Source organism: Vombatus ursinus, unplaced genomic scaffold (assembly GCF_900497805.2).
Source record: "Vombatus ursinus unplaced genomic scaffold, bare-nosed wombat genome assembly UNPS02014805.1, whole genome shotgun sequence".
In the NCBI taxonomy this organism is placed as follows: domain Eukaryota; kingdom Metazoa; phylum Chordata; class Mammalia; order Diprotodontia; family Vombatidae; genus Vombatus; species Vombatus ursinus.
In genome coordinates, this window is record NW_020954583.1 from 1,612,473 (window position 1) to 1,636,035 (window position 23,563).

Here is a 23,563-nt window from a genome sequence, read left to right on the forward strand (position 1 = left end):
AATGCTTGTTAATGTATCGATTGAGAAGAGATTCCATTTATTTTTTTAATTTTTAATTGATTCATTTCACTTTTGACACAGTGATCATATTCCCTCAAACATCTAAACAAATCCCCTACAAGGTACTCTGTTTTAAGAGAGTTAAGCAAACAACCTAATAGAGAAATTATGACCAGCAGAACATCATTTCCCAAATTTGTAGTTAATTGATACTGAAAAGACAAACTTGGCAAGCTCCGCTATTATCTGAACTGAGTTCGGTTATGTTTTAGTAATGTCTTTACTTATATTGTCACTTAAGTGGCACAACTGATAGAGTGCTGGACATAGAGTCAGGAAGACATGACTTTAAATCCCCCTCCATGGACCTGGGCAAGTCACTTAATCTCTCTCAGCTGGTTCCTCATTCATAAAACGGGGACAATATTAGCAACTACTTCACAGGGTTATCATAAGGATCAAACAAGATCATACATAAAGCATTTTGCAAAACTTATAGCATTATATAAATACTAACTATTCATTCTATTTATTGTTCTGGCTCTACTTTTTTTACTCTGTATCACTTTATGCATCTCTCCATGCTTTTTTAAATTCTTGTTTTTGTCATATCTTATAGCACAACAATGATCCATTACTTCATATTTTATAGTCTGTCTAGCCATTCCCCAATCTCTGGACACTCTTTTTTTTTTATTATTACACATACTTTATTGGTTCATTTGCCTACAAGGGTCAGTTTTTGGATCATGGACATCCCTTCTTATTTTTGTCTTATCTATCATGAGGATAATTCAAAAGTTTGTACTGTGTAATGATGAAAATTCTTCTAATTGGCTACAAAGCTGAGAAGAACTGATGATTAAGTGGTTGCTGAGTCATAATTGAATAGGTATACAGAAGGAGTGACCTGGCATTCAAGCTTTCTTAGTAGCCGAAAGGAGACAGGATGACTTAAAAGTAGTCCTGAGAATCAGGTGGGTCAGGGGAGAGCAGCCATGTCTTCCACCCGGCTTCCACACTCATCAGTGACCTCTGGATAAAGCAGCGGCTTCAAAGATCATGACCCCTTGCACCAGAGAAGGATGTTGGCTCTGCACTCTAGAAAGGTAGGCAGAGAGCTACATCCAGAGGGAATTTCATGAAGGCTTGGCAAAGAGAGAGGTATTTCCAGTAACTAGGAATTGTGATTTGTGCCTTTGCCACCCAAGTTCCCTAAATGAATCTTATTGCTTTTATGCTTTGAGCTTATACTTACTTTCCCCACTGATTTTGTGTGTATTTGAGGGAGACCAAGCCCCAACTTTTGGGAAGAATGTTTTATACCAACTGTTCTTACTCTGCCTTCTCTTCTCTAAGGGCTAGCAGATTGTTGATAGGGAGCACCCCGATGGAGACTCAGGACCTATGTCGGAAAACTCAGTCCCTTGGGGTTCCCCCTAGAACCCTAATAGTAGTAGCAACTCCTCCTCTGGGGAGTGGAACCTGCCAATGGGAGCATGAATTAGGGGCGTGAGCCCAAAGGGAATGTTATGCAAACAAGGGTGCTGGGAATATGTTGTGTAAGCCTAGTAGTGCTATTGATGGACTTTCAAAGGGAATCAACAATTCAATTCACTTTCTTGCATAACTATAAATTATTTTCTAGAAAGATTTAACCAATTTACTACTCACAGGGCAATGGATTATTATTCTTGTATTCAGTCCCCTCCAATACTGTATTTTCCCAATTTTTACCCTCTTTCCCCTTTTAATGACTTCAAGGTGATGCTTCAGAATTGTTTGAATTTTCATTTCTCTGATTTTTAGTGAGTTTAAACACTTTTTTCATAGGGCTTCTGATAGCTTGTTTTATCTTTTGAAAACTGTTTGCCCATACCCTTTTATCACTTGTCTATGGCCAAATGGTCTTTAATCATGCATAATTGTGCCAATTTTATAAATTTGTTAACATAACACTTTTACCAGATGTTTAAGGAAAAGACTATCCCCCAAGTCATAACTTTCCCTATACTTCTAGCTGTATTGATATTGTTTGTGAAAAAAAGCTTTTAAATTTTACTTAAAAAGCATTTCAATTATCTTTTAGAACCTCTTCTATCTCATGTGCATTTCTGAATTATTCTCCTATCCACAGTAAGAAATATGGTTTCAACAGTCTTTTCTTTCTTTGCTATCTTTCTGACACTAGTCATGTGTATAGTTCTCAGATGTTTTATTTGAGTTTCCTCTTTCCTTTTGTTGATCTTCATTAAATGAGAAAGCAGGAGTTGTGGGAGATTTTTTTTTTTAAGAGGAGCTCAAGGGGGTAAGTTATGTTACATTTCAGACAAACTAGGTTTCTGCATTTCCTGAAAAATTTGCTGCTCAGCATTTGATCTTGACACCTGACTGCAGCTTTCTAGCAAGAGGAATGTTTAAGCTAAAAATAACTGCTATCATTCTAAGACTACTGACTCCTTATAAGCTTATCCTAAACATGAGGCCAATGCAGAGCTGCTTTCCAAAGAGTCCTCACAGGTGGAATAAGCTTAGGAGCTTACTGATTTCTAGCTGCTGAACTGGAGATGCCTTAACTTTTCAAGAAATGTCTTTTGAATGATTGATTCCAGTAACATTTGTCACCAGATCACCAAGTGCTAATTCATTTTGAGAGGCCCTTCAGGGAACAGTAGGCCCCCATGGGGAACTTTTCTTCAGCATCCTACAAAGTCTAGCCTTTGTCCCACCATATTCCCTTCTGTTGCTGATCAAGCATAATTTTATATAAAGACCTACTCTATGCATTTAGTATGTAACAGCAACTTTGGAACAAGGGTATGTTTGTTTTTTTTTCTGGCTTATTCTTTCTAAAGAAAAATGTCACTATATTTTTTCTTTCATTGTTTGCCTTTCAATGCAACATGAAGGATCAGCTGTCAAAGCCAGCCCCTGTCCTTAGGAAGTATGAGAGAGCAAACTGACCAGAGGAGATTATTCCCTGGAACTTTAATGCCAATGTTTCTAAGTGGTTAAAAAAATTGTCATACTTGTACATCATCTGATTTCAGAGACTCTGGTATACTTGCTTAATCCAGCCTTTTTCTAAGGTAGCAACTGAAGGATAGAAGGAACAAAGTCTGCTTACAAAAAGAGTAACATCAGCTCTAATTGCTGTTTGGAAATGTGTGACAGGTCTACATTTCCAAAGGTTTTTAATTCTTTATTTTAACATCACTAGTGTATGTTTTCCTCAGAATTTTCTCTCTCTGTAAAACATAAAATAGTTGAATATGTAGTTAACTATTATATAACATAAACTATTACATAACTATTGCATGACACAAAAGACAGTGTTTCTGAATTAAATATTTTTCAATGAAAGTGAAATTTTAGATAGTTTGGATACAGTGAGAAGGTAGGATGAGTTGTGGTCTGCAATGATATTTTCTCATAAATAGGACTGTGGTCTCACCAAAGGCTTCAAGATAGTACATAGTGATGAATTTAGGGGATCTGTTCGTACTCACAATGAAGTCTGAGAAAAAACTTCATTCTAACACCACAGTCTCACTCTAGAGTGTGAGAAGAAGAATACAGGAAGTCTACAAAAATACAAAGAAGTATACAGGAAGTGTAAAAAAAAAAGTTGAATGAAACTGACACTCAAAATATAAATTGGTTTCACTGTTTTTGAAATGTAGAGTTGAAATAGTCCTGAACTTAGGGTCAAGAAGATATGGGTTCAAATCCTACTATGCACACTTATCAGGCATGTGATCATGGCTAAGTCAATGAGTAAATCTCTGAGTTTTCTCATTTTTAAGCTCAGGATACTGATAACTGTAATATCTTACTCACAGAGTAATTGGGAGCCTTAAATGTAACAATGCAAATAAAATGCTTTGCAAAATTAAAAGCATCATATAAATGTCAATTAATATTGATTTCCTTATTTTTGGGGGGAGAAGGGTTTTATTTGAACACAATTAAACTTTGACCTGAATTTGCTTATGAATTATGAATTATGAATATGGTCATTCATAATAGTTAATTACTGCCTGTGGCTGGTTACTACAGTTGTTTAGAACAGGATGTATATGAAGCTAAAATTATAGGCCACCCATTTGGCTTTATTTTGTGCCAGAGCCACAGACTTAACCCCTAATCCTACCCTGTCTCAAATGTAATTGATCACAAGTAAGATGGGGCATGAGAAGGTGAATGGATTAGTTTAAACTCATCATCAGTACTAAAACAACTCTAAGAGCAGACCCTAGTTACATCAGGTCAATGGCATCATCTTTATTCCCCAAAGACAGCACAGTAGTTAAACAGTTGACCCTTTTGTCATTCACTTAGCCACAGATAGTTCAGTATGGCTCAAACCATTAACTGAGCAATAGACATTTCACAAAAGCATGAATGCAGTATTTTTAAACTTTACATTGGTTTCTGTACCAAGATCCCAATGACAGCGTGTATTCCTCATCCTTGGTCCATCTATTAAAAGGCAGGAAATGAAAATCAATAGCCTAGGACACAACTTAGTTGTACAAATGTAATGACTCAGAAGTCATGAACTATTGAAAAAAAAGGTTACAAAACAACTATGCCAGTTACCTCACTGCTATGTACCCTGGGGGTTTGAAAGAGATTGAAATCAGAAGTTTAGAAATGAAAGGGACCTTAGAGAGAACCTCATGCAAATCACTAATTACACAGCGATAGAAACTGAACCTGCGAGAGGTTATGCAACTTGTGTAAGATAGTATGTCTAGTTAATGGCAAAGAGATAAGTAGAATTCAAATATCTTACCTCCTGGTTTAGTCTTCTGGTTCAGAGCTCTCATTTGAAGAAGTGCCCAGGCCATTCTTGTTCATTTCAGACTCTTTTCCTTTCTTTACTCTCTGAACTTTTACACCTCTGTGCCTCTGTCCTCTCAAGCTAGAGATGCTTCTACTCCTGAGGCTCCCTCTTTTTATTGGTGGGATCCTGCATCTCTATATAGGAACTGGACGAGGTAGACATGTTCTTTTCTAATCTATTCTCCTCCTGGTTCTCTGGAATTTTTATACCTTGCCCCTTTTACATCCTTCTTCTCATTCCCATTGCTTTTCAACTATATTTATGCATTTTCTTCCCTCATTAGAGAGCAAGCTGCTTTAGGATAGAGACCATCTTTGATTGTATTTGTATTTCCAGTGGTTAGCATAGTGCCTGGAAGTAAATAAGCACATAGTATCTGCTATATCTATCCATCTATCTATCTATCTATCTATCTATCTATCTATCTATCTATCTATCTATCTATCTCTCTATCTCTCTATCTATCCATCCATCCATCCATCCAGCTAAGTATCTCTTTCTATAATAATGAACAAAATAAAATCAAACCATGGTCCAGTCATATTTTTAAAAAATACTGATAACTGACCCTTAGCAAATGTTGCCATCTTAAGGTTATATTTCTCCCACTATGAATTCATGCAAACCTCAGAATGAGTGAATAAATGAATTTTTTAAAAAATTAGAAAAGCACAATTAGTTCCCTGCACTATGCTGAGTTCCAGGAATACAAAGGCTTTTTTGATTTTTTCTTAAAGATAAGGCCCTGTCATTGAAGAACATACATTCTATTAGGGAAAGATAGCCCATGTAGTGGAAAGGGAATTTTGTTCTAAGGAGGATATAGAAAACTGGGAATGAGTGATACAGCTAGTGTAGAGGATAAACAGTGAAAAAACCTTTGTGGCAGGGATATGAGGCTGAAGCCTGGTCTAGTATCCAAGGCCAGGCAGTAGATATAGTAAGCTAAGTTTGCACACATTCAGTCAATGAGATGGTTGCTAGTTAAGAACTGACAAAGAACTCAGGAAAGATAGTCAGGAAGGATACATGCAACCCCAAGGATTTTTGGCAAATACATTTTCATTTTGCAGATATTTTCTGCAATAAACTATACCACAGGTTCAGAAATGAGTGAGTGGCAATACATGCATTGTTCAGTCATGTTTGACTCTTTGTGATCCTATGGATTTGACTGTGAGGTTTTCTTGGCAAAAATATTGAAGTGGTTTGCCATTCCCTTCACCATTGTGCCCCCATTTTACAGATGAGGAACTGAAGCAAACAAGGCTAAGTGGTGTGCCCAAGGTCCCACAGCTAGAAAATGTCTGAAGCTGTATTTGAACTCAGATCTTCCTGACTCTGGGTCTAGTGCTCTGTCCACTATACCACCTAGCTGCCCCTTACTATACTTTAGCATTGTCCTTTTGGTGATAGGAATTTGTAGCCATCAGATGTTGTGGTTTAACTAAATGTGAGAGCTGGTGGAAATGTACTGAATATCTCATTTTGAATACTATCTCCTTGATGATTCCAATAACAAATATTCATTCCTCTACATTACCTTTATTTTTAGTTTTTATTTATTTATTTGATTTTTGTTTTCAACATTCACTTTTATAAGATTTTGAGTTCCAAAATTTTCCCCTTTCCTCCCCTTCCCCCTCTACAAGATGGCATGAAATCTGATATAAGGTATACATGTACAATCATATTAAACATATTTTCACATTAGTCATGTTGTAATGGAAGAATCAGACCAAAAGGGAAAAACTATAAGAAAGAAAGCAAGAAAGAAAGAAAGAAAGAAAGAAAGAGAGAAAAAAGAGGAAATAGTATTCTTCAAACTGTATTCAAATTTCATAGTTTTTTCCTCTGGATATGGATAGCATTTTCCAACATGAGTCTTTTACAATTGTCTTAGATCAATGTATTGCTGAGAAGAACAAAGTCTATCAAAGTTGGTCATCGAACAATGTTGCTGTTACTGTATACAGTGTCCTCCTGATTCTTCTCACTTCACTCAACATCTATTCATATAAGTCTTTCCAGGTTTTTCTGAAATCTGCCTGCTTGTCATTTCTCATAACACAATATTAGTCCATTACATTCATATACCACAACTTGTTTTGCCATTCCTCAATTGATGGGTGTTCCCTCAATTTCCAATTCTTTGCCACCACAAAAAAATCAGCTGTAAGTATTTATGTACATGTGGATCTTTTTCCATTTTTTATTATCTCTTTGGAATATACGTGTAGTAATGGGGTTGCAGGATCAACGGGTATGCACAGTTTTATAGCCTTTGGGGTATAGTTCCAAATTGTTCTCCAGAATGGTTGGATCAGTTCAAAACTTCACCAACAATGCATTAATGTTCCAATTTTCCCATATCTTCTCCAACATGTATCATTTTCCTGTTTTGTCATGTTAGCCTATCTGAAGTAGTACCTCATAGTTGTTTTAATTGGCATTTCTCTAATCATAAGTTATTTAGAGCATTTTTATAAGACTATAAATAGCTTTAATTTCTTCATCTAAAAATTTCCTATTTATATCTTTTGATCATTTATAAATTGGGAAATGGCTTGTATTCTTATAAATTTGACTCAATTCTTTATGTATTTTAGAAATGAGGCCCCTATCAGAGACACTGGCTATAAAAATGTTTCCCAGCTTCCTGCTTCCCTTCTAATCTTGGTTGTATTGACTTTGTTTGTGCAAAACCTTTTTAATTTAATGTAATCAAAGTTATCCATTTTGCATTTTATAATGTTCTCTATCTCTTGTTTGGTCATAAATTCTTCCCTTCTCCATAGATCTGGCAGATAAACTATTCCTTGCTCTCCTAATTTACTTATGGTATAACCCTTTAAGTCTAAATCATGTACCCATTTTGATCTTATCTTAGTATAGGGTGTGAGATGTTGGTCTATGACTAGTTTCTGCCATGCTATTTTTCCAGTTTTCCAGTAGTTTTTCTCAAATAGTGAGTTCTTATCCCAGAAGCTGGAGTCTTTAAGGTTTATCAAACAATAGATTACTATAGTCATTGAAGCCTGTGTTTTGTGTACCTAACTTATTCCACTGATCCACCACTCTATTTCTTAGCCAGTACCAAATAATTTTAATTATTCCTTCTTATTGTGCTTCCTGAAACCTTCCATACCACAATGGTCCAAGATGAGTCATATTAAAACTTTATTTTACTATTAACTCAAACATCCGCCCATAAATTTTTGCAATGGAGAATTTTTTTTTCACTTAGCAATTGAATTATTACTTTCTTCTTGTGGATTATTTAACTAAGAGACAACCACTTTCAGCCAAGATACCAAGTCATGAATAGGTATTGCAGGTCTATTTTACAAGTGGCCCCTCATAGTACTAGTGAGGAAATTAGAGCATACTGCATAATATACCTGAGATTAACCTTGTAAATGTTTTGAATAACCCTTATATATTCTATAAAACATCCCCTTAACCTCCAACCCATCATAATCACTGAAATCTGTCTTCTAAAGCCTTGCCTTTTCGTGTTTTGAAAATTTTTTGCTTATTTTTGTTTTTTTACCTTCTGAAACACAGTAAAATTTAAATGATTTTCACTTTGCATCCATAGGTCCCATTTCCTACAGGAAATTGTCTCCATTCTCAGCTCAGTCTTCTTAGGCATTATGTCAGTTCTTCATCTCATTTATTCTTCCTACTTTCCATTCTCCTTCCTTCTGAGTGATTTTTTCATTGAAAATTCCCTTTATTTAATTGTTTTTTATCCTCTTTCCCCAAGTATTTATTATTATTTCATAAATAATTGATGTATTTTGTCTTTACATAACTTTAGGCAGTTCTTACCCCTCCAAAGTGAATCTTTCCCTGGGACAAAAAAAAAAAAAGGTAGTTAAAAAAAAAAACACAAGGAGACAGCATCTGACAAGATACATAGTGATCTTTTTTAAGAGTTCCTCATCTCTTTTCCAACTTAGTGGTTTCTTCTCAAGATCCTTAACTGGTTTGGATTTTAATTTTCTTTTAGTGATTTATTCATTTACATTATTATGATAATTGTCTATGTTACAATGTTGGTTCTGCTTATTTTGCAGGATCATAGATTGGAAGCTAGAAGAGGCCATCTAGTCCAATCTCTTAATTTTATGTGTAAAAAAACTGAGAGAAGCTCAAAGGGGATTAAGTCACCTGCCCAAAGTCATAGGTTATGAGCAGCAGAGGCAAGATTTGAACCTACATCCTCCAGCTCCAGATCCAGTACTCGTTCTATGGCCCACTTTTTGTATCAGTTCAGAGAGAACTTCCAATATTTTTTTTCTCACATTTATAATTTCATAACCAGCAATAATAATCTGCTACGTTTATGTATCATCATTTTTTCATAATCAATTTCATAATCAATAGATGATTACTTTGTTTCTACTTCTTTGTAAGCATAGAATACTGTTATGAGTATTTTGGTATATGTGTTGTTCAATCATTTCAGTCATGTCTGACTCTTTATTATCCTATTTGGAGTTTTCTTGGCAAAGACACTGTAATAGTTTGCTATTTCCTTCTCCAGATCATTTTACAGTTGTGGAAACTAAAACAGAGTTCAGTGATTTGCTCAGAGTCATACAACTAGTCTGAGTTCAGATTTGAATTCAAGAAGATGAGTCTTCCTTATTTTCAGCACTCTCTCTGCTATGCCATTTAGCTGCTCTAAAGTTATTAGGCCAAAGTATAAGGATAGTTTGGAATCCATATAAGTTAGACCACTTCATAACTCCAACAAAAATGCATCAATGTGTCTGTTTTACCACAGTTTCTCCACAAATGTCTAATAAATGAATGTCTGTTTCTTCTTCTATGAAATTGACCCCTGGATTATTCTAGAGAAATAATCCTACTTTTTGGCTGTATCTTTACCTTTTTAATTTGCCTATTGGGGAATTCTCAGATCACTCAAATACTCTCTTATTTCCACATTAGTGATATTAACCAATGTAAATAGGTTGCAGAAAGAAGTGAAAGGGAGCAATGGCAAATATTACACAAGAATCCAGTATGACTGTGAGACCTCCCTAGCCATCCAATAAGCGCATTATTTACAATGTACACCTGATTTAACAGTGATGGAAGATAGGTTCTTAGACTAAATAATTTCCATTTCCATGGTTTAGGAGTTTAGAAACTACAGGGATATATTTGCAAAAGGTTAAACAATTTTGAATACATTGAGGCATTAGTTTTCAAACTATTTGAAGTGTTATCAAAAAAGAAAGATACCCCATCCCCCATAGAAAAATTATGAATGACATTATTACCACCCCCTTCTCTGTCCCTCCCTCCCCCTTAACCAAATATGCTTTAGAAGACATCAGAAATTATGTACTCACAAACCTACTTCCTTTATAATTTTTTAAAAAATAGAATGGTCTCTTCATATATTGAGAGAATCATAGATAAAACTATGAGAAAGAAACAGGTTTTTGTAGAGGACTTTCCATAGCACAGTATCTTTTCATAATCAAATGACTGAAAGGAGTTGAGAATACAAAATATCTTGATATTTAGTTTGTTGATTACAACAAAATATTTGTCTTAATAGATCAAAGGGCAAACTTAAAAGCTCTTTCAACAAATCAACCCTTATGCATATGTTAAGCTCATACAAGTTTTTGGGGATGCAATCCTAATTTTATTCATTGCTCCTCTCATCACTGATCATTGAGAAATAGTGCACTCCTCTGGAAAGAGCACTGAATTTTAGAACCAGAGAGACTGGGTTCAAATCCACCTCTGCCACTGTATTGTGAAGCAGCTTTATTTAGTACAACTTAAATTAATTTCAGTTCAGATTGGTTTAGAAATGACACAGAGTCTTGTTTGATTGACATATTTATATATACATATATATGTAGATGGTAAAAGTATTTATTATTAAAATAGTAAAATAAGATTCAGGTTAAGTAAGTGAAATAGGATTAGTAAATCCTAATAGTTACAGCCTAAGTCTCAATCAGTATCAAATCTTACCACAATTGGTCATCACCATCAGGGGAATCATCTGCATCTGGATCACACAGCTGGGGAGCCCTGAGTTTCAGCTTCCAGAGTCCCAACAGGAAAATCCCAGGCTGCGCATCCACACCATGGGGGAGACTCCAAAGATGAGGTTAGGACTGCCTGCCTTTAGTAGTTCCTTCTAACAAATAAGGCAGTTTGCCAAAAATATGTGGTCTGTGGGAAAGGAGCTGCTCTCAAAACATCCCTAAGAGCATTCCTGTTTATGAATATTCAGTTGCTGGAGGGGTAGCCAGCTCTTCCTAGGAGCAAATAACATAAACAGTCCTTCAACATCTAGCTAGGAATAAGATAAACATGAAAAAAAAAAAAAAGGAGTCAGAGTCAAATTGCAGGCAAACTGAGCGAGGCCAGAATGTCTTTTTTGAATTCATTCATCACAGCCACTTACTTAATGTGTGACATTAAGCAAGTCATTTAACCTTTCTAGGCTTCAGTTTACTCCTGCAGAATGAGGAATCTGGACTAAGTGGCTTCTAAGGTCTGTCTAGTTCTTAATCTATAAGCTTCTGATTGTGAATATCAAGTGTAACATAAAAGGAGACCCTAAATTTTCATTAGCAACCATTCAAACCCTTCCCACTATTTCAGTTCCTTCGGCAGCTAAAGAATATCTGATAAACTAATTTGAGGTAAGGTGTTAATGATTGGTAATGACATAATGTGTTATTTCCCCCAGACAAAATTTGCATTTTCAGTGTAGAGCCTAGAGCATGCATGGCCTTAACCCTAATATTTTGGGTGAAAAGAGTCTTTCTCAGTGTCCCTCAAATCACTCCATAGAAGAAACTATCTTCTCTGTTTATGAAAAAGGCTGATTGTACTTGAAAGAGATCAGGTCTACCTTGACAGCATAAAATCTGGAATGGCCAAAGGATGTTGGCCCAGTTAGGTCTGAAAAAAATGAGCTATGAGGAATAGTTGGTATCTTTTTTGTTGTTGTTAATATTCATGGGAAAGTGAATCATTTCTACCTTCCGTCCCCTCATTCCAGGCATAGACTTCACCATGACTTCAGCTGGAGCTTTTTACAACAATAAATCTTGGCCAAATAATAAATTATGATCCTTCTTATTAAATTAAAATGTGCATACAGGAGAGGTTTAATTTTAAAGTTTCATGACAAATGGAAATCACGACAAATGGAATCCACCTATGACTCTTTCTGAGGTTTTCTTCTTTATATTCGTTGGTCTCAAATAAGTTGTCAGAAGGTAAATGGTTCATAAATCCATACTTTTAGAACTTGCTACTCTATTACACCAGATTTTATACCACCTAGAAGAAAGTCTCACCTATGTGATGGACAGTTATGTTTTTTCATGGATGATTTTATAGCACAAGCAGTATTTTCTGTTTGGAAGAAATAAAAGAAAAAAATCTCATGAAATTTCAATCCTGCCAGATGTCATGGTAGACAGTGTCAAAACTATTGTATTTTCAGGTGAAAGTGGAGGTATTCAATCTATACTGAACCAGTAGTAGATATTTCCTTAGATTATAAAGGTTAAAATATTTCTCCGTCTCTGAAGCCTGATGAAACCCACAAAGACTCTTAAAAGAATGGGGTGGGGGTGGCATACTGGATTGGCTTTTAATCACCATCTTGAAGCAAACAGCCAAATGCTCAATGAATCATTTGTATGTGGTTAAATTCCAGGTCTTTATTTTTTCCTTATCAGGAAAAGGAGTTGAGTAGAAGTCCATGAAAACATGACCATAACCTAAGAAATGGCAGAGAAGTGTCTTACCCTCATTTCACCCCCTTCCTGATGAAAAATTGCAAGTGCACATGGTTTGTTATGCCACATAACACTCACAGACACTAGTGATTGACTCCATCTTGTAGATTTCAGTTTACAGGAAATGCATATAAATCAACTGGAATATAGAATTTCATATCTCTCATGAGTTAAAGATTAACTGATTATAAATTAAAGGAGAAATGTCAGGGAAATGTGTCAATGTAGAACAAATGAGAACATACCAGAAACCATCCTCTTTTTCTGAGTTATTTAACAAAGGATTAAGGTTAGGATTATACAGACCTGGGGAGAAATAGACAGGAAGAATTGTTATAGTAAAGTTTGCCCATCTCTAATTTTTCCATCTTTTCTAGAATCTCTGGGCAGTAGGATTCCTCCTATTTTAAAGTCTAAATGCACTTTAGTGCACAGCAAAACTGAGTGCCAGCAGAAATTAGATTAAAATGTAATTGGGATATGTCTAACAAAAGAAATAAAAATACAATATAACACAAATAATGCTAATTTGTGATTTTCTAGGTCAATATACAGCCCATGGGGATGGCTTCTTTGAGTCACTGTTCTAGATTCCAGAGTATCTGTGGCCATTTTAATCAATTAGTCAATTAGGGATATATATTAAGTACTTATTGTGCATGTGCCTGGAGCTCTGGTAGACACTGGGAATACAAATAAAAGTGAAGAAATCCCTGACCTACAGGAGATTACATTCTACTGTAGAGGGAAGCACAACATGTTTATAGAAAATTAAATAATATATACAGTATGTATGTGTATATATGTGTGTATATAAAATATATGTGTATATATCTATATTAATTATATATTGTACTATATATTGTGTTATATAAACATATTTATACACATACATTATTTATAGTAGCAGAGTAATCAGAGGAACTGCCTGCTCTCCATAATGGAAGCACCTCTCATAGGGAAAGCCTATATGCTCTGGCTCCTTGATAAAAGACTTAAGTGACCTGCAACTGCTGGTTATCCTCTTGGTCTTCATGACAGGGAAAATTATGTCAAAGATGATGGGCAACAAAGTCAAAAAGAATTATGTACTCAGTAGATTTTTCAAAAAGAAGGAAAAAGAAATCTCAGTCTTATTCTCTATCCGTTTCTTTTGCCGTGTCATTTGAGACTCTACCAGTCTCACCTTTGGACTTCCAATAAAGGAGGAAGGGGATTTCTCTCCTCTACCCCTCCACAGCAGCAGATAGGGCAACTCTGCTTTCTCAGATGAATCTCAGAACCTCAAGTCCTTGGCTGCCTCTTATACTTTACATATCTTTCCCTGAGCACAAGTGACCAAACAAACATTTCAAGATGCAGAGGTTTTTAGTCTTCATGAATATGTTATGAGTTCAAGTACCTGGGTGGTGATTGGCAGGGGATGTATTTCTTGTAACTTAACTGTGAAAGGGAAGTAAAATACAAGAAACTAAGTAAGGATAGGGAAAAGCAAATAGTTGAATCCACTGTTGTAAAAACTATTATTTATTGTGCTTGGAGAATCAAGGCCAACAGCTTCTAAATAGCTATTTCAATCTTACTATCTTAGATCAAGTGGAAATCTTCAACAACTGTAAAAGTATTTGATTATCTCTTCTTCTTTCCTGCCTTTAAAAGGGACTGTTTTCTCTTTCTGATAATCTCAAACCCGCCTGATGCAGGGCAGATAGATACTCTTTCAGCTCTCCTCAATGCTCTTTTTTACTCTCAATGCTCTTTTTCCTTTTGCTGATTGACTGTTTTCTCTACTCTCTTTTCCAGTGGAAAATTTTACATATCAATATTTTTTCTACTCTTCTTTCCTTTGAAAATTGTTACTTATTTATCCAAAATTGCTAATCTATCCAAAATAAACAGAATTGTATTGATGATTGTATCTATACTCAAAACAGGCCTGAAGAGATTTAAATAACAAAACCATACTAGAAGCTAAAGCTCTTGTCAATGAGCACTCTTCCTTAGCAGATTACTAATAAATCTTGGGTTTTTTTTCCCCCCAGTCAAGTTATTTGATCTTAATCAGCCATGTGATGAATGAGGCTTTTATAGCTTGTAGCTTCTTATAGCTTAGGCTATACAGAAACCCAGGCCAAGATACAACTGCTTCTCTATGGAGACAGTGACAAAAAAAGAGGATCATCCTGGACCCTAAACACTCAAGCTATGGTATATCAGGCCAAAATATATGGACCTTGATCAGTGTAGATTCAGATAATGTAGACTGAGGTGAAATTAAATCTATTCAGCTCTCTCAGGAGAACATAGTAGGAGTGATGGATTATTGTACCACATTTCAAGTGTTTATCAATGTGTTCTTAGGAGTGTTTTGTATTTTAAACATTTCTTCTGTGGTGGACGAAATAAAAATTATTCTTTACCAGATGGACTCAAACTTTGTTCTTGTACCATCTGGCTTATCATAGCACATCTCAGAGTCCTAGAGAAAATCTGACTTCACTTCCCTTCCCTTCCCAATTCAATAAAGCCTGGCTATGGCTCAAATCTATGGTCTCTCCTAAATGGTATTAAGAGGGTTCCTTGTAGAAAAGTTACTTAATGTATAAAGTAGTAAGTAGATACCAAGTATGGTATTTGTTTACAACTATTTATTTCCTCTACCACAAATGAAATGTTTAAAGTATAAAATATTCATAAGGAAATCCCACAAGGTCATAAAATAATTAGGATATTTATTGGGGATGGCAACACTGAAGATACAGATTGCACTTTCCTTTCCCCTCCCCCCTTCTCTCTCTCTCTCTCTCTCTCTCTCTCTCTCTCTCTCTCTCTCTCTCCTCTCCTCTCCTCCTCCCCCCATGACTTGCTGTTGTTTGTGAGACTACTGAACAGGCATTATATTTCACCTCAGCTCTTCACTGTCCAAACAATTCCCTCCACAGTCATATCTTCTGACAAGACAGGCAAGGTCTTGGCCTCATTCTCCTATTAGTGGTCCTACTTTTCTCCAAGAATTGCTGTAGTGTATATAGAAAGGGCAATTCCTACAATGCAACTGACTCAGAGGACTCAGGATGGACTGAATTCACAAAACTGCTTCCAAGTCTGGACATGATCACCTCAGAATCTTTGGTTAATTACTTACGAACAGGAAAAGATAAAGCAGAAAAGGCAGCCAGTCATCCAAGGTCAGACTTGCTCAGTGGTTCCCCTAACCTAATTACCAAATGGAAGCAAGATCCTTGCTTCTAATGGGAATAGAGACACCCTAACCCTGTGGCAGTTCCAGTGTTGAGTTCACCTGGAAAGGTGAAGGAAGAGAGAAAAAGAAGACTGAATTACTCCTTCTGAAAAGTTCACCCAGTGGATCACACCTCTCACATCAATAGACATTCCTCTCTTCTATAGCCTCTTCTCCCACCTTCAGTGATCAAGGGATAGGTTCCAAGGAACCTTGCAAGTTATTCAAGATCCCAAAGCAGCAAGTACCTTCAGCATTTTAGCATTGAAAATTCTCTAAGGAACTAAAACTCACGCTCTGTAGCACTTGCAGGCCCAGCTCCACAAATGCTCCATGAAGTTCATCTCTGAATACATACATTCATGCATGCATAAACAGATATACACACAATACCTACACATGTATGTATATGTATTATATCTATTTTATTTAAACAATAAATGAAAATTGTTTCAAAATATAATTATTGAAACATTAAAAAAAGAAAAAAAAGGTTTCAACAAATAAATACATATAATTGTTGAAATCTTTTTCATATATGTAATTGCTGAAACATTTTCATTTTTATGAGTTATTTTATATATTTATGAATATTTTATATTACATATGTGAGTTAAAACTTTTTTTTTTGGTTTTAGATGTTGAAATTTGCCAAGAATCCTGTGTAAGAAGCTATCTGTGCTGTGAATAAATAGAAGATACTTGTCTCTGCTATCTTAAAAAAAAAAAAAAGACTTCTATCTAGTGCTTCTATAAAAGGCCTAAAAAAGGGAAAGAATATTGGTGTCCTATTCATTCTAAGAATAGTGTTCTTAAAACTAATTTGAAGCTTTGAAGTTTAGCATTCAATATTTGGGAGATTTCTTTTTCTCTTCTTTCTTTCTTTCTTTCCTTCCTTCCTTCTTTCTTTCTTTCTTTCTTTCTCTCTCTCTCTCTCTCTTTCTTTCTTTCTTTCTTTCTCTCTTTCTCTCTCTCTCTCTCTTTCTTTCTTTCTTTCTCTCTTTCTTTCTCTCTCTTTCTTTCTTTCTTTCTTTCTTTCTTTCTTTCTTTCTTACTTTCTTTCTTTCTTTTCAGAGCACTGAGTGCCCAAGATTATTGGACATGACATTGACATTGGTAGTATTCTTTTTTGAAATAAATGAACCATCATGGGCCATCAAAGGGGCAATGGTGGATTTAATGGAACCATTTGAGCAAACAACTTTAAATCTTATTGCTGTTCCTATCACATTGAGCTGAGTCTTTTTTTTTATATTCAGTCTGTTAACTAAAGTGGAAGAATTCGGAGAAAGAAGAAACCCTGAGGTATTGTAGGCTCTTGCTGAAAACTAAATAAATGGATCAAATAGCCTGTTGAAGGAAAAAAAATAATAAAATTAAATTAAAAGAAAAATTTTCACAGAGGTATTTTCAACTTGGTGCAATTCTCATCTGACATGTATTAAAGAAATGTCAAGAGAAAAGACAGATAAGCTGATTGGGAAAGGACATAGGAAGTACACTTTTGAATTGCAGCCTCATTCAGTTCCATTGCAAGCTGAAAATCAGCATGATGAAAACTTTGCTGATTGTGACAAGATTAGTGGCCATCAGAACCAGTGCTTTTCTTCTCATATGACAGCTTAGGGATAGACTATGGATTTACTACTCTCCAGAGAACAGGAAGGAATAAATAAGAATCTATATCAGCATCAGGATGTGTTGACATCACCATTGTAAATCATTTCAGAGAACCAGCAAATTCAAATCCAAAGGCTAATTCTCTAAGATACTGCCATCTAAATAGGTAGAAGTGACAAATTTCAGAAGTATTTTGGGAACGCCGTATACTGCTGTCTTTATGCAGGGTGAAGGAAGAATTTTCTTTGCAAATATCTTACATCCATTCTGCCTATAAACCTGAGCTTAGCCTTTGTCCAGGAATATTAATGTTTGAAGAAAAGTAATAACCAATACCAATTTGTAAAATAATGTGGATATCTGTCATGGGCCAATAGGATTTAGGCAAGAATTTCCTATTCAAAACTCAGGAACATAGAAATATTTATATTTGTACAATGCTATTATTTAGTCCTTGTCAGTATCTCACAGGCAGGCATTTTTTGTTTGAACTGTCAAGTGCTATGCTATCATATTTACTACTGTCAATTTCACTGGGTACTTTAGTGATATCTGTATTTTGAGAAAAGTCCAGGGAGCTGGGTTCCATACATTTATTACCTAGCACATATTTATTTTCATTTTGCCATCAGGGAGCTCATGTTTCTATATCCAGAAGAGCTATTTCTCCATGTTGAGGAAAGAAGAAAAAATTCTGAAATGCAATCAATTAATGTGATCAGTAATTCAATTTTTACTTTGCTATCATTACTATCACCAAGAAGCTTATTCCCGTATTTGTGATGAGTGGATGATATATTTCATCAAGCTAATTTTATGGTGCCATTTTTCCAGTTTTTACTGCACTATTCAGCATTTCACTATCTGCAATAGTTATTTTAGTGTTTTTGAGAAGGTACAGTCCAGGAAAGCAATATAATTTACAATGTACTCCAATTTTTATATTTGTTCTTTTTTTATTCCCCAAGCATCAGGAAAATAATTCTTGGAAAACTAGGAAGTGCTATAAGTTTATGTGACCTTATCATATTTCTGATAAAAAGTTAACTTCTACCCAAATATGCTGAGTGAATACAAACATGTACCATTCAGTTGGTGCCTAGACATCTAAAAGTATCTTAGGAAATTAAATCTTAATTACAATACCAAACCCTTTTTACTTTGTGGATGTGACTATTTGAGTTTCAGTTTTAATATTTTAAAAAAATTTAGCAATGAAGTTTTAAAATTATTCCTCTATTGGCCACTGATTAAGAAGTGAAATTTATTAACTTTCTGTATTCTATTATTTTTCCCCTCATCAAAAATTTGAGATAACTCCAGGAATTCATGTCATATCATAACTTCAGTCCTCTCTCACCAGTTGCCTCCTGTATTTCTCTCCCTGGGAGAGCATCTCAAATTTGTTATGCCCAAAATGAAACTCATTATCTCTACCACATCCTAATCACCCCTTCTTCCATGCTTCCCATCATCTGTTGAGAGCACCACTTTCTCTCTAGTTACCTAACTTTGCAACCTTGGCTTTATTCTTGACTCCTTTACCCTCTCACACCTCACATATTCAATTAGTTTCCAAATATTGTCTAGTCTACTTCCACAACACCTCTTGCATATGCCCTCTTCTTTGTGCTTATGTGGAAACTCCCTAGTTCAAGTCCTTATTGCCTCTTGCTTATACTATTGCAATAATTTCTTAATTGGTCATTTTGTCTCACATCTCTCCCCCTTTCAAATTTATCTGCTGTGCAGCTGCCAAATGAAGTTCTATAAAACATAATCTTATCATATTCCTCTGTTCAAAAACCTGCCCTGGCTCCCCTATTGTCTCTAGGCTAAAAATCCATCATCCCTAACTTGGAATGTAAAGTTCTCTACAATATAGCTCCAGCTTTCTATATTTATTTCATATTACTCTGCTTCACAAATGCTACATTTCTACTCCTATTCCTATTCCCATTCTCCTAGTTTAATACTCCATCACACCTCTTCATCTTTACCCAGACTGTCTCTCTACCCTTAACCTACTAACTCCTCATTTCTACCTCTTAGCTTCATATGCTTCCTTTAGGATCCATCTTAGTGACCAGCTCCTACTTAAGACATTTCCTCCCCCTCCCCATCCTCTTCCCCTTTTTAGATCTTCCCCCCTCCCCCGCTTCTTATTATCTGGAATTGCTTATTATAAATGTTGTATATTCCTGCCTACCTCCCCACAGTCCTTGTTCTTAATAAAACTGAAGATCCTTGAGCATGAGGATTGTTCATTCCTTTTTTTCCATTATCTCTAGTACCATACAGAGTGCTTTGCACAGCTGATGCATAATGTATTTTTAAAATTAAATTGAATATGCATTTCTAAATGTGCTACCACAGACAAGTCACATGATTTTTGAACCTCAGTTAAGTTCATTTGTAAATTAAATATAATAACGCTTGTACCATTGACTCACAAAATTGTTGTGAAGTAAGCAGTTTGTGAACAACATTAAATCACTATATAAATATTAGGCAGCTATATGGGTCAGTGGATAGAGAGCTAGGCCTGGAATCAGAAAACCTAAGTTCAAATTTGACCGTAGACACCTTCTAGCTGTGTGACCCTGGGTGAGTTACTTGACCTCTGTTTGTCTCAGTTTTCTCATCTATAAAATGAGGATAGCAATAGCTCCTATCTCCCAAGGTTGTTGTGAAGATCAAATGAGATAATATTTGTGAACTGCTTAGCAAAGTGCCTGGCACATAGTAGGTATTATATAAAGTTAGCTATTATTATTAAATAACATATTTTTTAATTTGAGGGGAATCTCAACATAAATAAGGAGATAATAAGAGAATACCTTGCTTCCCTTGATGACTTTAAATTGCCACGCCCAGTTGAACTAAATGGCAGCTAGATTCCTAAAAGACTATGGGGAATAGAAAGCATGGCAAATGGCCTGGAGAAAGGCAAAATTTCAGATTTTCATAAGAGGGAAGAAAGAAAGAAAACTATGACTTGAATTTCTGGGAATTTCTATAATTTATTATTGAAAAAAATATGGTTAGAGTGAATCTGAAAAGGTTAGTGATCACTAAAACCCAATACAGGCTTCAATAGTAGTTTATGCTAGACTAAACATCCCATTTTTTGTGGGGATAAAAGATTGAAAGATAGGAGGGACGTGGTAGAAATAGTAAATTTAGGTCTCAGCAAAGCATTTGACAAAGTCTCTTCTCTTTAAGGACTAGACAGAGAAATATGAACTACACAATGGTAGAATGAGGTTGATTTGGAATCAATTCCACAATTGGAAGCAAAGAATTGCTGTCAACTTGGAAGGAAGTCTATAGAAGAGATCCCCAGACAACTGTCTCCAATCCCTTGCTATTAAACCTATTTGTCACAAACTTGAAAAAAAGGAATTGCTGGCATACTTTTTCAAATTTGCTAATGACATACAGTGAAGAGGCAAATTTAATGAACTGGGTGTCAAAATCAGAGTTCAAAAAGATCTTGACATTGGATCAAATCTAACAAGATGGAACCTAGTAGAATTGAGTGTGACGTCTTATGCATGAGTTTCCTTCTGATTGAAGCATTGCAGATCTCACTGGGCCTAAACAGCTATTACCTGGTAATCCATTTCCACCTTTTTTTTTTCAGGAATAAACATGTGTTTCATATTTGTAGATTTATCTTTAGCTAAGGAAACACTGAACCCAAATTCAACTTCCAGGTTTGGGGAGATGGAATCAATGAGACAGTTTTTTTTTATTCTTTTACTAAATATAAACACAGCAAAATATTTAAATAAATGTTCAGCAAGGAAATACAAGTGCAGCTTTCTAGGTCCCCACCCATAGGGATGCACCCAGGTCAATAACAACAGCCTGAAAAGGAATAAACAGTTCATCAAATCTTCAGAGTTGGCCTCTCTTTGATATTGGTTTATATAAGACTCCTCCCCAATTTCAGTTTATTTAGTCTATTCCCTTTGCAAGTCCCAATGATTGAAAGCTATGTATGAACTTTAAATTAATTTCATGTTGCCTAATCAAGCGATTAGGACCCAAGGCCAAGGCAGAATGAATAATGCCTAAGACAAGAATTATAGTTAAGAATTCTGTTTTCATTACATGCAAACCATTTCTAACAGATTTGTATGTTTGTACTACTAAACTAGAAATTTCTCCTGATAGTCCATGTGCATGGGAGTCCTCACTAAATTCCTTCCTCTCTCTTCAGCAAAATTGTATGTGTTTAGTGAGGTACAGGTCTCCAGGTACCCCCTAACTAAGAAGATTTTCCAAAGTGCTGGTTGTTAGCAGAAGTAGGAAATGTCAGGCTCCTTGATATGTATGAACATCATAGTATTTCTAGCCTGAGAAGACCGTCAGATCTACCTGTCTCGCCCTAACCTCTCTCCTGACCTCCAGTCTCCCATTTCCTACTACATATGGGGCAATCTTGAAATAGATTTCCCATTGGCATCTTAAACTCAATACTTTCAAAACTGAACTTACTATCTTTCCCCTTAAACCCTCCTCTCTTCCTAATTATTCCATTACTGTTCACAGTACCACCAGCTTCCCAGTCACCCAGGCTTATAACCAATATGTCATCCTCAACTCCTCACTCGCTTACCTTCCATATTCAAGCAGCTGACAAGTCCTGTTGTTATATTTACACAACATTCCCTTTCTTTCCTCTGACACTGCCCCCACCCCATTGGAGGCCCTCATTACCTCATGCCTGGACTATTGCAAGGTTTGCTGTTTGATCTCTATCCTTCACTTAGCTATCAAACTGAGCTCCCTAAAACACAGGTCTGTTCATATTACCCTTTCTTCAAAAAACACCAGTGGCTCCCTATTACCTCCAGGATCAAATGTAAAATCTTCTTTTTGGTTTTAAAGCCATTCACAGAGCAGCTAGTTGGCACAGTGGATAGAGCTCTGGCCTTGGAGTCAGGAGTACCTGAATCCAAATCGGCCTCAGACACTTGACACTTACTAGCTGTGTGACACTGGGCAAGTTACTTAACCTTAATTGCCTCACCAAAAAAAAAAAAAAAAACAAACCAAAAAAGGTGGGGAGGGAGCAGCTAGGTGGTTCAGTGGATAGAGCACGGGCCCTAGAGTTAGGAGGACCTGAGTTCAAATCTGACCGCAGACATATAACTCTCACTAGCTGTGTGACTCTGAGCAAGTCACTTAACCTCAAATGCCTCACCAAAATAAATTAGTTAATTAAATTAAATAAAAAATAAAGCCTTTCACAGCCTGGATTTTCCAACCTTTCTAGTCTTTTTACACTCCCTTCCATGTACCCTTTGATCTAGTGACACTGACTTCTTCACTATTGCTCACACAAGATACTCGATCTCTAGACTCCAAGCATGCTTCCTACCTCCCCTGGCTTCCTTCAAGTTTCAGTTAAAGCCTCACTTTCTCCAAGAAGCCTTTCCTGGTTCTCCTTAATCTGAATGCCTTCCCAATGAGATTACTACCAATTTATTTCATGTGTATCTTTTTTGTATATAGTTATTTGCATGCTGTCTCCTCCACCTGATTATGAGCTCATTGAGAGCTAGGACTGTATTTTGCTTTTCTTTGTATTCCCAGAACCTAGCATGGTGCCTGACACATAATAGGGGTTTAATAAATATTAGTTGACTGATTGACAATCACACCATCTATCATGTAATGTCATAGAATGTTAGCGCTGGAAGGGACCATGCAGATCATTCAATCTCCAATCCCTTCTTTTTATAGGTAAGGAGATCAAGGACCAGAAAGTTGAAATGATTTGTCCAAGGTCACCACTGTGACTTAGTGCCACAGCCAAGACTTCAAGCCAGGTTTCTTGACTTGTGAGCAAAGTTATATATTGTCTAAAAAGGTTTTTCAACTGTTTTGTTTATATATGGCTGCTCTTCCTAATTATTGCACAAGCTCCTTAAGGGAAAGAATTAGGATTTCTCTTCATTTTTCTTGTTTTTACCAGTATGTAAACAGAATAAACATTGATTAAAAATATTTTGACTTGATTTCTGCATATTTTTGTAGATG